The sequence below is a fragment of the Mesoplodon bidens genome (genome assembly GCF_964165515.1).
Source record: "Mesoplodon bidens genome assembly, chromosome: 6".
In the NCBI taxonomy this organism is placed as follows: Eukaryota; Metazoa; Chordata; class Mammalia; order Artiodactyla; family Ziphiidae; genus Mesoplodon; species Mesoplodon bidens.
Genome location: NC_138162.1, coordinates 109926871 through 109941394, shown reverse-complemented (window position 1 = coordinate 109941394; position 14524 = coordinate 109926871).

Here is a 14524-nt window from a genome sequence, read left to right as displayed (position 1 = left end):
TGGTTATCAATTTTAAGTATAGAGTTTTCACTTTCTTGATGGTATCCTTTTTTTGAAGCACAAAAATTTAAAGTGTTGATGTTCAGTTTACCTATATTTTCTTTTATTGCTCATGTTTTGGTGTCATATTTAAGAAACCATTGCCTAATCCAAGGCCATGCAGATTTGTATCTATGCTTTCTTCTAAGAATTTAATAGTTTCAGCTCTTACATTTAAGTTTTTATCTATTTTGATTTAATTTTTGTGTATTGCGTGAGATGTGAGTCCACCTTCATTCCACGTGGATATCTATTTACATGTAGATATCCAGTTGTCCTAACACCACTAGTTGAAATGACAATTCCTTCCCCCATTGAACTGCTTTGGCACTCTTGTCAAAAATCAATTAACTGTAATTGTGAAGGCTTATTTCTGCACTCTAAATTCTATTCCATTGATCTATATCTCTGTCCTTATACCAGTATCACACTGTCTTGATTACTGTAGCTTGGCAGTAAGTCTTATTTTGTTTTGTTTTGTTGTAAGTTTTGAATCGGGAAGAGTGAGCCTACCTTTGTCCTTTTTCAAGATCGTTTTGGCTATTACAGGTCCTTGCATTTCCATATGAATTTTAGGATCAGCTTGCTGATTTCTGCAAACTCAACTAGGATTTTGATAGTGATTGTGTTGAATATGTGTATCAATTTGGGGAGTATTGCCATCTTAAAAATACTGTCTTTTCAATAATGAACATAGAATGTCTTCTCATTATTTAGGCCTTCTTTAATTTCTTTCAACAATGTTTTGTAATTTTCAGTATACACATTTGCACTGCCTTTGTTAATTTATTCTTAGGTATCTATTCTTTTTGGTGCTATTGCAAATGGAATTGTTTTCTTAATTTCAATTTTGGTTTGCTCATTGCTACTGTATAGAAGTACAAATGATCATTGTATATTGACCTGGTATCCTGCAACCTTGTAGAACTCATTTATTAGTTCTAAAAGATTTTTTAGTGGATTCCCTAGGATTTTCTATATACAAGATCATATCATCTACAAATAGTTTTATCTCTTCCTTACCAGTCTGTATGCCTTCTTTTCATTTTCTTGCCTTATTGCCATGTCCAGAAACCCTAGCACAATGTTGAAAAGAGTAGTGAAAGTGGACATCCTTGTCTTGTTCCTGATCTTAGGGGGAAAGCTTTCACATTAAGTATGATGTTAGCTATAGGTTTTTCTTGGTTGCTCTTTATCAGATTGAGGAATTTCCCTTCTATTCCTGGTTTGTTGAGTGCCTTTATCATGATAAGGTGCTGGGTTTTGTGAAATGTTTTTGTTTTTGTTTTTTGGCTGTGCTGCATGGCTTGTGGGATCTTAGTTCCCCAACCAGGGATCAAACCCATGCCCCCTGCAGTGGAAACAGAGAGTTTTATCCATTGGATTGCCAGGGAAGTCCCGTGAAATGTTTTTTCTGCATGTAGTCAGATGATCATATTATTGTCCTTTATTTTATTGATGCTGTGTATTACATTAATTGATTTTTGAATGTTAAACCAAACTTGAACTCCTGGGAAAAATTCCACTTGGTCACAGTGTATAATCTTTTCACATATTATTGAATTCTAGTTCCTAGTCTTTTGTTGAGGATTTTTATGTCTATGTTCATAACATTTATTGGTCTGTAGTTTTCTTTTCTTGTGATATCTTTGTTTTTGCTATCAGGATAATACTAGCCTCATAAAATGAAGTGTTCCTTCCTTTTCTGGGTTTTTTTTTGTGGCGGGAAGAGTTTGTAAAGAATTGGTATTAATTTTTCTTTAAATGTTTGATAGTTGTTGAACTTTTTATTCCTCCCAACTCATGAATGTATATTGGTATCTCACAGTGGTTTAAATTTGCATTTCGCTGATTACTAAGAAGGTTGAACAATTTTTCATATGTTTGTCAGACTTCTGGATTTCCTTTTATTCAAGCGTTTTGGTCATTTGGGGAAAGCTGTCTTCCTTATTGATTTACAGAGGTTCTTTTTATGTTCCAGATACCTGTCCTTCATAAATTATATGTGCTGCAACAAATATCATTTTCTTTACTGTGGGTTTTTAAAATTTTTTGTAAAGTCTTGATAAATAGAAATTCTTAGTGTTTATATGGTCAAAAATATGGGCTTTTTCTGACCATAAGGTCAGGAAATTTGTGTGTCTCTTGTAAAAATATTTAAAATATTCCAAGATCATTAAATATTCTCCTGTAGGGCTTCCCTGGTAGCGCAGTGGTTGAGAGTCCGCCTGCCGATGCAGGGGACATGGGTTCGTGCCCCGGTCCGGGAAGATCCCACATGCCGCAAAGCGGCTGGGCCCGTGAGCCATGGCTGCTGAGCCTGCACGTCCAGAGCCTGTGCTCCACAACGGGAGAGGCCACAGCAGTGAGAGGCCCATGTACCGCAAAAAAAACCAAAAAAACAAAAACAAAAAAAGCAAAAAAATATATTCTCCTGTAGTATTTCCTAACTTTTTTGCCTTTCATTTTATCCACCTGGAAATGTTTTATTATAAATGATGTTAAATAGGAATCCAACTTTATTTTTTTCCCAAATGGATACTTATTCATCTGAATACTATTTCCTGAAAAAAAATTATTTCTCCACTACTCTGCACTGCCAACTCAAGCACACATCAAGTATCCATAAATGTTTCTGGGTATCTATTCAGTTCCAATCATCTATCTGTTCATTTTTATTCCAATACCATAGTTTTAATTATTATAACTTTATAATACTTTTGCTAACTTATAAAATAGCTAATTCAACCATGTTTCTCTGCATGAGTGTCTTGACGCTTCTAGGCCCTTTGTATTCCATATACACTTTGTAATTATCAAGTTTCACCAAAAATTTGTTTTAATTTTTGACAAGGATTGCATTGAATCTACTGATAAATTTGAGTAGAAATGCCATTTTATAATATTGAGCTTTCCATACTGTAAGTATGGTATATTTCTCCACTTATTTAGATATGCTTTAATATCTCACGGTAACGTTTTTTATTTATTTCGGTAAAGGCACTGCACAGATATTTTCATGTACTTCATATTTCTAATGGTATTATAAATTACATTTAAATATTTTCCATTTTCTGTTTATGACTAGTCTAGAAATATAACTTATTTTTGTACCTTGATCTTTGTAAACAGTCACTTGGCTAAACATTCATGAATGTTAATCTTTGAACTATAAATTCTTATGGAATGTAATGTACACAACGAGATAATCTACAAATGATGGAAATTTTGTTTCTCCTTTTTAATTGTTTTTCTTGCGTTATTATCTTGGATTCTTGTTTCTCATCTCAAAGAGAAAGTGAAGTTTCATTATTAACTGTGTTGCTTCTTGAAGCTTTGTTTGTTTTGTCTGACTGTGTTTTGTTTTATAGATATTTTTTATAAGGTTAAAAAAGTCTCCTTCTATTCCTATTTGGCTATGAATTCTTATCATGAAAGGACATTGAATTTAATCAAGTGCTTTTCCTCCATCTTTTGAAATGATGATCATAAGCTTTTCCCCTCTAATCTGTTACTGTGGTGATTTACATTAATTGTTTTTCTAATATTAAATCAACCCTACAATAAACCAACTTGGTGATAGTATATTATCCTTTTGTATATATTGCTGGATCCTATTTGCTAATATTTTGTTTAGAATTTTTGTATATATGTGGGATTGGCCTATTTTTTCTATTCGCCTACTCTCCTTTTCAGGTGTCGTTATCAAGGTTATAACGGCTTCAGAAATGAATTAGAAGAAACCTCTTTGTCTATTTTCTAAAAAGTTTGTGTAAGACTGGAATTATTTGTTCCTTGAATAACAGGTTGAACTTTCCAGTGAAGCCATCTGAGCCTGGAATTTTGCTTGCAAGAAGATTTTTAATTACTAAGTCAATTTTTCAATGATTTATAAGAATTTTTGGGTTTGCTTTCACTTCCAGAGTCAGTTTTCATTTCATATAACCTTATTGAGGTACAATTTATATACAATCAAACTCAAGCATTTTAAGTGTACAATTCAACAACTTTTAGTACATAATTTTTTGCACAACTATAACCAGAATCCTACTCTAGAACCCAGATTCACTTAGGGTAAATTTTTTTTCCAGGAATTTGTCCATTCCATCTGATTTCTGGCATAAAGTTGTTCATAATATCTTATTATATTAATTTTTACAGTATCTAAGTTATGTTCCCTTTCCACTCCTGCATTTTTGTAACATTTTCTTCTTTCCTTGATCAGTCTCACCAAAGGTCTGTCATATTTATTAATCTTTTTGGAAGAACAACTCTGGGTATAGCAAAACTCTCTGCTGTGGATTTGTTTTCTATTCTACTAATTTCTGCTTTTATCATAACTGTTCCTTCTTTTTGCATTCTATATTATATTTTTATTTCCTAATTAGTTAAGAAGGATGCTTAGCTCATTTTTCAGTCTTTTCTCTTTTATATCTGTTAAGAGCTATAAATTTCCCACTAAGTACTATTTTAGCTGTAAAAACTAGTTTTGAAATGTAATGTTTTCTATTATTGTTCAATTCAAAATGTTTTAAATTTTCCATTATTATTTCCTTTTGCATTTTTAAAAATTCTTTCTTTCTTTCTTTTGGCTGTGCCAGGTCTTAGTTGTGGCATGTGGACTTCTTAGTTGTGACATGCGGACTCTTAGTTGCAGCATGCATGTGAGATTTAGTTCCCCAACCAGGGATTGAACCCAGGCCCCCTGCATTGGGAGCATGGAGTCTTACCCACTAGACCACGAGGGAAGTCCCTACATTTGCTATTATTTAGGGATACAGTTCTTTAATTTCCAAATTTATGGAGATATTTTGTTACATTTTTATTATCGATTTCTAGCATAATCCTATTTTGTTCAAAAATAAATATTGTGTGATTTCAGTACTTCAAAATTTTTTACTTGCAGCCCAAAACATAGTGAAATTTTTAAAATATAAAATGTGCACTCAAAAAAATGTTATTCTGACAACTAGGGCACCTACCAGGCACCAGAGGGGAACCACAGACACCTAAGGGGACAGGAGGAACCCCCAGTGACCAGGTAGGACATGGGGTGTGGGGGGAGTGAGGTGGGGAGAAGTGGAGGCAGGACGGGACAGGTGCCCTGAGGGGCGGCTGGGGGAGGGGAAGGGATCCCACACTCGAAGGGGGAAATTGGGGAACCACTGGCAGGGCAGAGGATCAGAAGGGAGCGTGGCCAGGCTTCCCCTGCCCACTTGGGTCCCCAGGAACCTGCTGAGATCCCAGGCCTGATCCTCTGCCCACCTAGACCCCCTCTAGCAGTGTGGGTCCTGAGGGAGTGGGAGGGAGGGAAGAGGGAGCAAAAGTAAAGGCCAGACCTACGGGACCAGCACCCCGGAGGGGCAGCTGGGGGAGGGGAGGAGTTCCTACACCCAGAGGGACCCACCCACGGTTAGGGGTCCAGTGGGGATGGGGGAGACCCTGGGGAAATGGGAGAGAGGGGCATGAAGGAACAGAAGGGAATGGGAGCCAGTGCTTTCCCTGTCCACTTATGCACCTGGAGCTTGTTGGGCCCCCAAGCCTAATCCTCTGCCCTCGGAGCCTCCCTCCTGCAGTGCAGAGCCCAAGCCCTGTCCCTACACCCCGACCCAGGGCCCCACCTCTACACTCAGAGATGCCCTCTGAGACGCCCTCCAACACGCTGGGCCTAAACCCCACCCACACACGCGAACTCAGGGCCTTACCTCCAAACTCCTGAACTCCGCACTCCAGAGGCTCTCCTTCCAACGTGCTGCCTCTCCCCTTCTGCGCAGGTCCTAAGCAGAGGCTCCGCCCCACACTCAAATGTCACCTACCCACCCGCCTAGGTCCTGCCCCACCCTAAACCCCGCCCCTGCCTAAGTTCCACCCCCATCATAAAGGCTTTTTTTTTTCTTTTTTCCTCTTTTAGATTGGGGTTCTGTTTTACCTTGTTGATTCATTGTTGTTGATTCTTTTATATTTTTATTTTTCCTAATAAATCTTTTATTTTTCTAATTTTATTTTATTCTTTATACTTTGTTATTGTTCTCTCCTTTAGGCTTGTTCCCCCCCGCCCCGTTTTTCTTTCTTTTTCCTGTTGTGATTTTATTTTGCCTTGTTGCAGTTGTTTCAATTATAGTTTTATTTTTCCTAATATATTTTCTATCTTTCTAATTTTATTTTGTTTTTTATTCTTTGATATTGTACTGCTCCTTTTTTTCTTTCTTTTTTCTTTTTTTCTTTTTTGTTTACCACGCCACAAAGCTTGCAAGATCTTGGTTCCCAAGCTGGAGGTTGGGCCTGAGCTCCTGTGGTGGGAGCTCCAAGTCCAAACCACTGGACTAACAGAGAAACTCAGACCCCAGGGAATATTAATCAGAGTGAGGCCACCCGGAGATACTCATCTCAGCACCAAGACCTGGCTGGATCTCAGCACCTACTCCAGTGGTGGACGTCTCAGGCCAAATGACCAGTAAGACAGGAATACAGCACCACACATCAAAAAAAAAGAAATGACAAAAAATATGTTACAGACGAAGGAGCAAGGTAAAAACCTATAAGGCCAAATAAATGAAGATGAAATAGGCAACCTACCTGAAAAAGAATTCAGAGTAATTATAATAAAGATGATCCAAAATCTCAGAAACAGAATGGAGAAAATACAAGAAATATTTAACAAGGATCTAGAAGAACTAAAGAGCAAACAAACAGTGATGAACAACACAATTACTGAAATTAAAAATACTCTAGAAGGAAGCAATAGCAGAATAACTGAGGCAGAAGAATGGATAAATGAGCTGGAAGATAAAATGGTGGAAATAACTGCCAGGGAGCAGAATAAAGAAAAAAGAGTGAAAAAAATAGAGGACAGTCTCAGAGACCTCTGGGACAACATCACACACACCAATATTCGAATTATAGGGGTCCCAGAAGAAGAAGAGAAGAAGAAAGGGGCTGAGAAAATACTTGAAGAGATTATAGTCAGAAACTTCCCTAACATGGGAAAGGAAATAGTCAATCAAGTCCAGGAAGCACAGAGAGTCCCATACAGGATAAACCCAAAGAGAAACACACCAAGACACCTATTAATGAAACTATCAATAATTAAGTACAAAGAAAAAACATTAAAAGTAGCAAGGGAAAAGCAACAAATAACATACAAGGGAACCCCCATAAGGTTAACAGCTGACCTTTTAGCAGAAACTCTGCAAGCCAGAAGGGAGTGGCAGGACATATTTAAAGTGATGAAAGGGAAAAACCTACAACCAAGATTACTCTACCCAGCAGGGATCTCATTCAGATTTGATGGAGAAATTAAAACCTTTACAGATAAGCAAAAGTTGAGAGAATTCAGCATCACCAAACCAGCTTTACAACAAATGCTAAAGGACTTTCTCTAGGCAGGAAACACAAGAGAAGGAAAAGACCTACAAAAACAAACCCAAAACAATTAAGAAAATTGTAATGGGAACATACATATCAGTAATTACCTTAAATGTAAATGGATTAACTGCTCCAACCAAAAGACATAGACAAGCTGAATGGTTACAAAAACAAGACCTGTACATATGCTGCCTACAAGAGACCCACTTCAGACCTAGGGACACATACAGACTGAAAGTGAGGGGATGGAAAAACAAATGGAAATCAAAAAAAGCTGGAGTAGCAATTCTCATATCAGACAAAATACACTTTAAAACAAAGATTATTACAAGACACAAAGACAGACACTACATAATGATCAAGGGATCAATCCAAGAAGAAGATATAACAGTTGTAAATATTTATGTACCCAACATAGGAGCACCTCAATACATAAGTCAAATGCTAACAGCCATGAAACGGGAAATCAACAGTAACACAATAATAGTAGGGGACTTTAATGCCCCACTTTCACCAATGGACAGATCATCCAAAATGAAAATAAATAAGGAAACACAAGCTTTAAATGACACATTAAACAAGATGGACTTAATTGATATTTATAGGACATTCCATCCAAAAACAACAGAATACACTTTCTTTTCAAGTGATCATGGAACATTCCCCAGGATAGACCATATTTGGGGTCACAAATAAAGCCTTGGTAATTTTAAGAAAATTGAAATTGTATCAAGTATCTTCTCTGACCATAACGCTATGAGACTAGATATCAATTACAGGGAAAAAAATCTGTAAAAAATACAAGCACATGGAGGCTAAACAATACACTACTAAATAACCAAGAGATCACTGAAGAAATCAAAGAGGAAATTAAGAAATACCTAGCAACAAATGACAATGGAAACACAAAAACCCAAAGCCTATGGGATACAGCAAAAGCAGTTCTAAGAGGGAAGTTTATAGCAATACAATCCTACCTCAAGAAACAAGACAAATCTCAAATAAACAACATAACCCTACACCTAAAGCAATTAGAGAAAGAAGACAAAAACGACCCAAAATTAGCAGAAGGAAAGAAATCATAAAGATCAGATCAGAAATAAATGAAAAAGAAATGAAGGAAACAATAGCAAAGATCATTAAAACTAAAAGCTGGTTCTTTGAGAAGATAAACAAAATTGATAAACCATTAGCCAGATTCATCAAGAAAAAAAGGGGAAGATTCAAATCAACAGAATTAGAAATGAAAAGGAGAAGTAACAACTGACAATGCAGAAATACAAAGGATCATGAGAGATTACTAAAAGCAAATATATGCCAATAAAATGGACAACCTGGAAGACATGGACAAATTCTTAGAAAAGTACAACCTTCTGAGACTGAACCAGGAAGAAATGGAAAATATAAACAGACCAATCACAAGCACTGAAACTGAAACTGTGATTAAAAATCTTCCAGCAAACAAAAGCCCAGGAGGAGATGGCTTCACAGGCGAATTCTATCAAACATTTAGAGAAGAGCTAACACCTATCCTTCTCAAACTCTTCCAAAATATAGCAAAGGGAGGAACTCTCCCAAACTCATTCTATGAGGCCACCACCACCCTGATACCAAAACCAGACAAAGATGTCACACACACAAAAAAACTACAGGCCAATATCTCTGATGAACGTAGATGCAAAAATCCTCAACAGAATAATAGCAAACAGAATCCAAAAGCACATTAAAAGGATCATACAACATGATCAAGTGGGGTTTATCCCAGGAATGCAAGGATTCTGCAGTATATGCAAATCAATCAGTGTGATAAACCATATTAAGAAAATGAAGGATAAAAACCATATGATAATCTCAATACATGCAGAAAAAGCTTTTGACAAAATTCAACACCCATTTATGATAAAAACTCTCCAGAAAGTAGGCATAGAGGGAACTTACCTCAACATAATAAAGGCCATATATGACAAACCCACAGCCAACATCGTTCTCAATGGTGAAAAACTGAAACCATTTCCTCTAAGATCAGGGACAAGACAGGGTTGCCCACTCTCACCACTATTATTCAACATAGTATTGGAAGTTTTAGCCACAGGAATCAGAGCAGAAAAAGAAATAAAAGGAATCCAAATCAGAAAAGAAGAAGTAAAACTGTCACTGTTTGCAGATGACATGATACTATACATAGAGAATGCTAAAGATGCCACCAGAAAACTACTAGAGCTAATCAATGAATTTGGTAAAGTAGCAGGATACAAAATTAATGCACAGAAATCTCCTGCATTCCTATACACTACTGATGAAAAATCTGAAAGTGAAATTAATGAAACACTCCCATTTACCATTGCAACAAAAAGAATAAAGTACCTAGAAATAAACCTACCTAAGGAGACAAAAGACCTGTATGCAGAAAACTATAAGATACTGATGAAAGATATTAAAGATGATACAAACAGATGGAGAGATATACCATGTTCTTGGACTGGAAGAATCAACACTGTGAAAATGACTATACTACCCAAAGCAATCTACAGATTCAATGCAATCCCTATTAAACTACCAATGGCATTTTTCACAGAACTAGAAAAAAAATCTCACAATTTGTATGGAAACACAAAATAGCCCAAATATCCAAAGCATCTTGAGAAAGAAAAACAGAGCTGAAGGAATCAGGCTCCTGGACTTCAGACTATACTACAAAGCTACAGTAATCAAGACAGTATCGTACTGGCATAAAAACAGAAATATAGATGAATGAAAGAGGATAGAAAGCCCAGAGATAAACCCATGGACATATGGTCACCTTATCTTTGATAAAGGAGGCAAGAGTATACAATGGAGGAAAGACAGCCTCTTCAATAAGTGGTGCTGGGAGAACTGTACAGCTACATGTAAAGAATGAAATTAGAACACTTGCTAATGCCGTACACAAAAATAAACTCAAAATGGATTAAAGACCTAAATGTAAGGCCAGACACTATAAAACTCTTAAGGAAAAACATAGGCAGAACAGTCTATGACATAAATCACAGCAGGATCCTTTTTGACCCACCTCCTAGAGAAATGGAAATAAAAACAAAAATAAACAAATGGGACCTAATGAAACTTTAAAGACTTTGCAGAGCAAAGGAAAACATAAACCAGACAAAAAGACAACCCTCATAATGGGAGAAAATATTTGCAAACCAAGCAACTGACAAAGGATTAATCTCCAAAATTTACAAGCAGCTCATGGAGCTCAATATCAAAAAAACAAACAACCCAAATCAAAAATGGGCAGAAGACCTAAATAGACATTTCTCCAAAGAAGATATACAGATTGCCAACAAACACATGAAAAGATGCTCAACGTCACTAATCATTAGAGAAATGCAAATCAAAACTACGATAAGGTATCAACTTAACACAGCTCAAATGGCCATCATCAAAAAATCTACAAACAATAAATGCTGGAGAGGGTGTGGAGAAAAGGGAACCATCTTGCACTGTTGGTGGGAATGTAAATGGATACAGCCACTATGGAGAACAGTATGGAGGTTCCTTAAAAAACTAAAAATAGAACTACCATATGACCCAGCAATCCAACTACAGGGCATATACCCTGAGAAAACCATAATTCAAAAAGAGTCATGCACCACAGTGTTCACTGCAGCTCTATTTACAATGGCCAGGACATGGAAGCAACCTAAGTGTCCATTGACAGGTGAATGGATAAAGAAGATGTGGCACATACATGCAATGGAATATTACTCAGCCATAAAAAGAAACGAATTAAGTTATTTTTAGTGAGGTGGATGGACCTGGAGTCTGTCATATAGAGTGAAGTAAATCAGAAAGAGAAGAACAAATACCCTATGCTAACACATATATATGGAATCTAAAAAAAATAAATAAAGCTAGGGGCAGGACAGGAATAAAGACACAGATGTAGAGAATGGGCTTGAGGGGGAAGGGTAAGCTGGGATGAAGTGAGAGAGTGGCATGGACATATACACACTACCAAATGTAAAATAGATAGCTAGTGGGAAACAGCTGCATAGCACAGGGAGATCAGCTCGGGGCTTTGCGACCACCTAGAGGGGTGGGATAAGGAGGGTGGGAGGGAGACACAAGATGGAGGGGATATGGGGATATATGTATACATATAGCTGATTCACTTTGTTTTACAGCAGAAACTAACACAACATTGTAAAGCAATTATACTCCAATAAATATGTTAAAGGAAAAAATAAAAAAATGTTATTCTGAAGTTATTGGGATCAGTGTGACTCTTGCTGCTACTTCTATCAGTTATTGAGAGTTAAAGTTTTTTTTAATCTTCCAGGATAATTTTGGATTGGTTATTTCTCCTATGATTCTGTCAAATTATCTTTAATTATATTCTGTGAATGGTTATTAGGTAAATACAAGTTTAGAGATCAAAAAATCTATCTGATGACTTGACCTTTTATCATTTTGATGTCACTGTCTCTATGTCTAGTATTGCTTTTGGCCTTAAAGTCCTTTGGTGTTTTTATTTTACAAATAATGAAATTATTCTTTTTAGTACAATTCTAAAAGTTACTGAGAAATGCATGGAGTTGTGTAACCATCACCACAATCAAGATACAGGACAATTCCATCACCCCCCAAATTCTTTTGTTCTGCTCCTTTGTAGATACCCTACCACTGATCCCTGGTTATCCTTGATTTGTTTTCTATCACTACAGTTTTCCCTTCTCCAGAATACCATATAAATAGAACCATTAAGTATACAGTCTGTTGAGTCTGGCTTCTTTCACATAACACTAGTTCAAGAATCATCTATGTTGTGGCACGTATCAGTAATTTGTTCTTTTTGTTGCTAAGGCGTAGTCCACTGTCTGATTGTAGCAGAATTTGCTTATCCATTCACCAGTTGAAGAACACTTGGGTTCCCTCCAGGTTTTCTGTGGTTAGGAACAAAGCTGCTATAAACATTTACATACAGGTTTTCCAGGGAACATTTTATTTCCCTTGAGAGTGGGGTTACTGGGTAATGTGATAAATGTACATTTAACTTCATATGAAACTGTCAAACTGTTTTCCAAAGTTGCTGCACCATTTTGCACTCCCACCAGCAATGGATGAGAGTCCCCATTGCTCTGCATTGTTGATTGTTGCCAGCTCTTGGTATCATTTGGTTTCTGTTTGTTTGTTTGTTTGTTTATGGCCTCACCACGAGGCTTGCGGGATCTTGGTTCCCTGACCGGGGATTGAACCCAGGGCCCCAGCAGTGGAAGCGTGGAGTCCTAACCAATGGACCACCAGAGAATTCCTGTTTTGTTTTCTTTCAGCCATTCTATTAGGTACGTAGTAGTATCTCACTGGACTTTTAACTTGCATTTCCCTAATGATCAATGATGTTGAAAAACTTTGCATGCGCTTATTTGCATCCATATATCTTTGCTGAAAATACCTGTTCAAATCTTTTGCTCATTTTAAAAATGTGGTTATTTTTTATTGTTGTTGGGTTTTGGGAATTCTATATATTGAATACAAGCCCTTTTCCATATAATGTGATTTGCAAATATTTTCTCCCAGTTTGTGGCTTGTCTTTTCATTCTCTTAACAAAGTCTTTTACAGAGCAATAGTTTTTAATTTTATTGAAAACCCATTTATAAGTTTTCTTTTTTCTTTTAAGGATTATGCTTTTAGTGCCATATCCAAAAATTTTCTCTAACTCAAGGTCACAAAAATTTTCTCCTGTGTTTCCTTTGAGAAGTTTTATAGTTTTAGGTTTTACATTTAAGTCTATGATGTATTTTGAGTCAATTTCTATATAAAATCTGAGGTAAGGGTTAAGGGTTCTTTGGGGGGGTTGTTTGTTTGGGGGGTTGCATATGACTGTCCAATTGTTCCAGAATTATTTGTTGAAAAGATTATTCTTTCTCCCTTGAACTGCTTTTATAATCTTGTTAAAAATCAGTTAACCATATATGTGGGAGTCTATCTCACATACATATAGACCTACAGTCTATCTTTTCCCACAATATCTCATTGTCCTAATTACTGTAGCTTCATAGTAATTTTAAGGTCAGGTAATATGAAACTTCCACCACTTTCTTCCTTTTCTAAGTTGTTTTGACTACTCTATTTCCTACCCTTTTCTATGTAAATTTTAGATTCAACTTGTCTATCTACAAAATCTCCAGCTAGGGTTTTGTTTGGGATTGCACTGAACCTACAGATCAAACTAGGGAAAATTTGCACCTTAAGAAAACTAAGTCTTCCTGTTGACAGAGCATATATCACCATTTATTTAGGTTTTCTTTTATTTCTTTCTTAAAGTTTATTTTGTCTGATAGAAATAGAGCTATACTAGGTTTCTTTTTGGTTAATATTTGCTTGGTATATCTTTTCCCACCTGTGGTACATCCTAGCAATCCCCATCCTAATCCTCAGAACCTGTGAATATGATAGGTTACATGGTAAAGGGGAATGAAGGTTGCAGGTGGGAGGAAGGCTGCTTAAACTCAGCTGACCTTAATCAGCTGAACTTAAGAGAAAATTTTCTCGATCATCTAGATGAGCCCAATGTAATCAGCAGGATTGTTAAAAGCAGCAGAGAGAAGAGCATAGGCCAGAATGATGCAGTGTGAAGACTTAGCCCAATATTGCAGGCTTTGAGGAAGTGGGCCATACGCCAAGGAGTGCAGGCAGCCTCTAGAAGCTGGAGAAGGCAAGGAAATGGATTCTCACCTAGAGCCTCAAAAGAATGCAGCAGTGACAACACCTTGATTTTAGCCCAGTAAGACCTCATTTGTATCATTCAAGCCCTAAGTTTGTGGTAATTCATTACAGCAGAAATAGGAAACCAATGCACTCTCCTTGTACTCATACTTTCATTATTGTATTCTTAAGAACATCTCTGGTAAACAGCATGTGATTTGATTTTGCTTTTGTTTTTCTTAAGAGTCTGACAATCTTTGTTTTTTAGCTGGAGTATATAGTCCAGTAATATTTAATGTTCATATTAGTATATATATTAATTGCTCATATATTTGGTTTACATCTAGTACAGGCAGACCTCAGAGATACTGCGGGTTCAGTTCCAGACCACCACAGTAAAGCAAATAAAGGGAGTCACGTGAACTTTTTGGT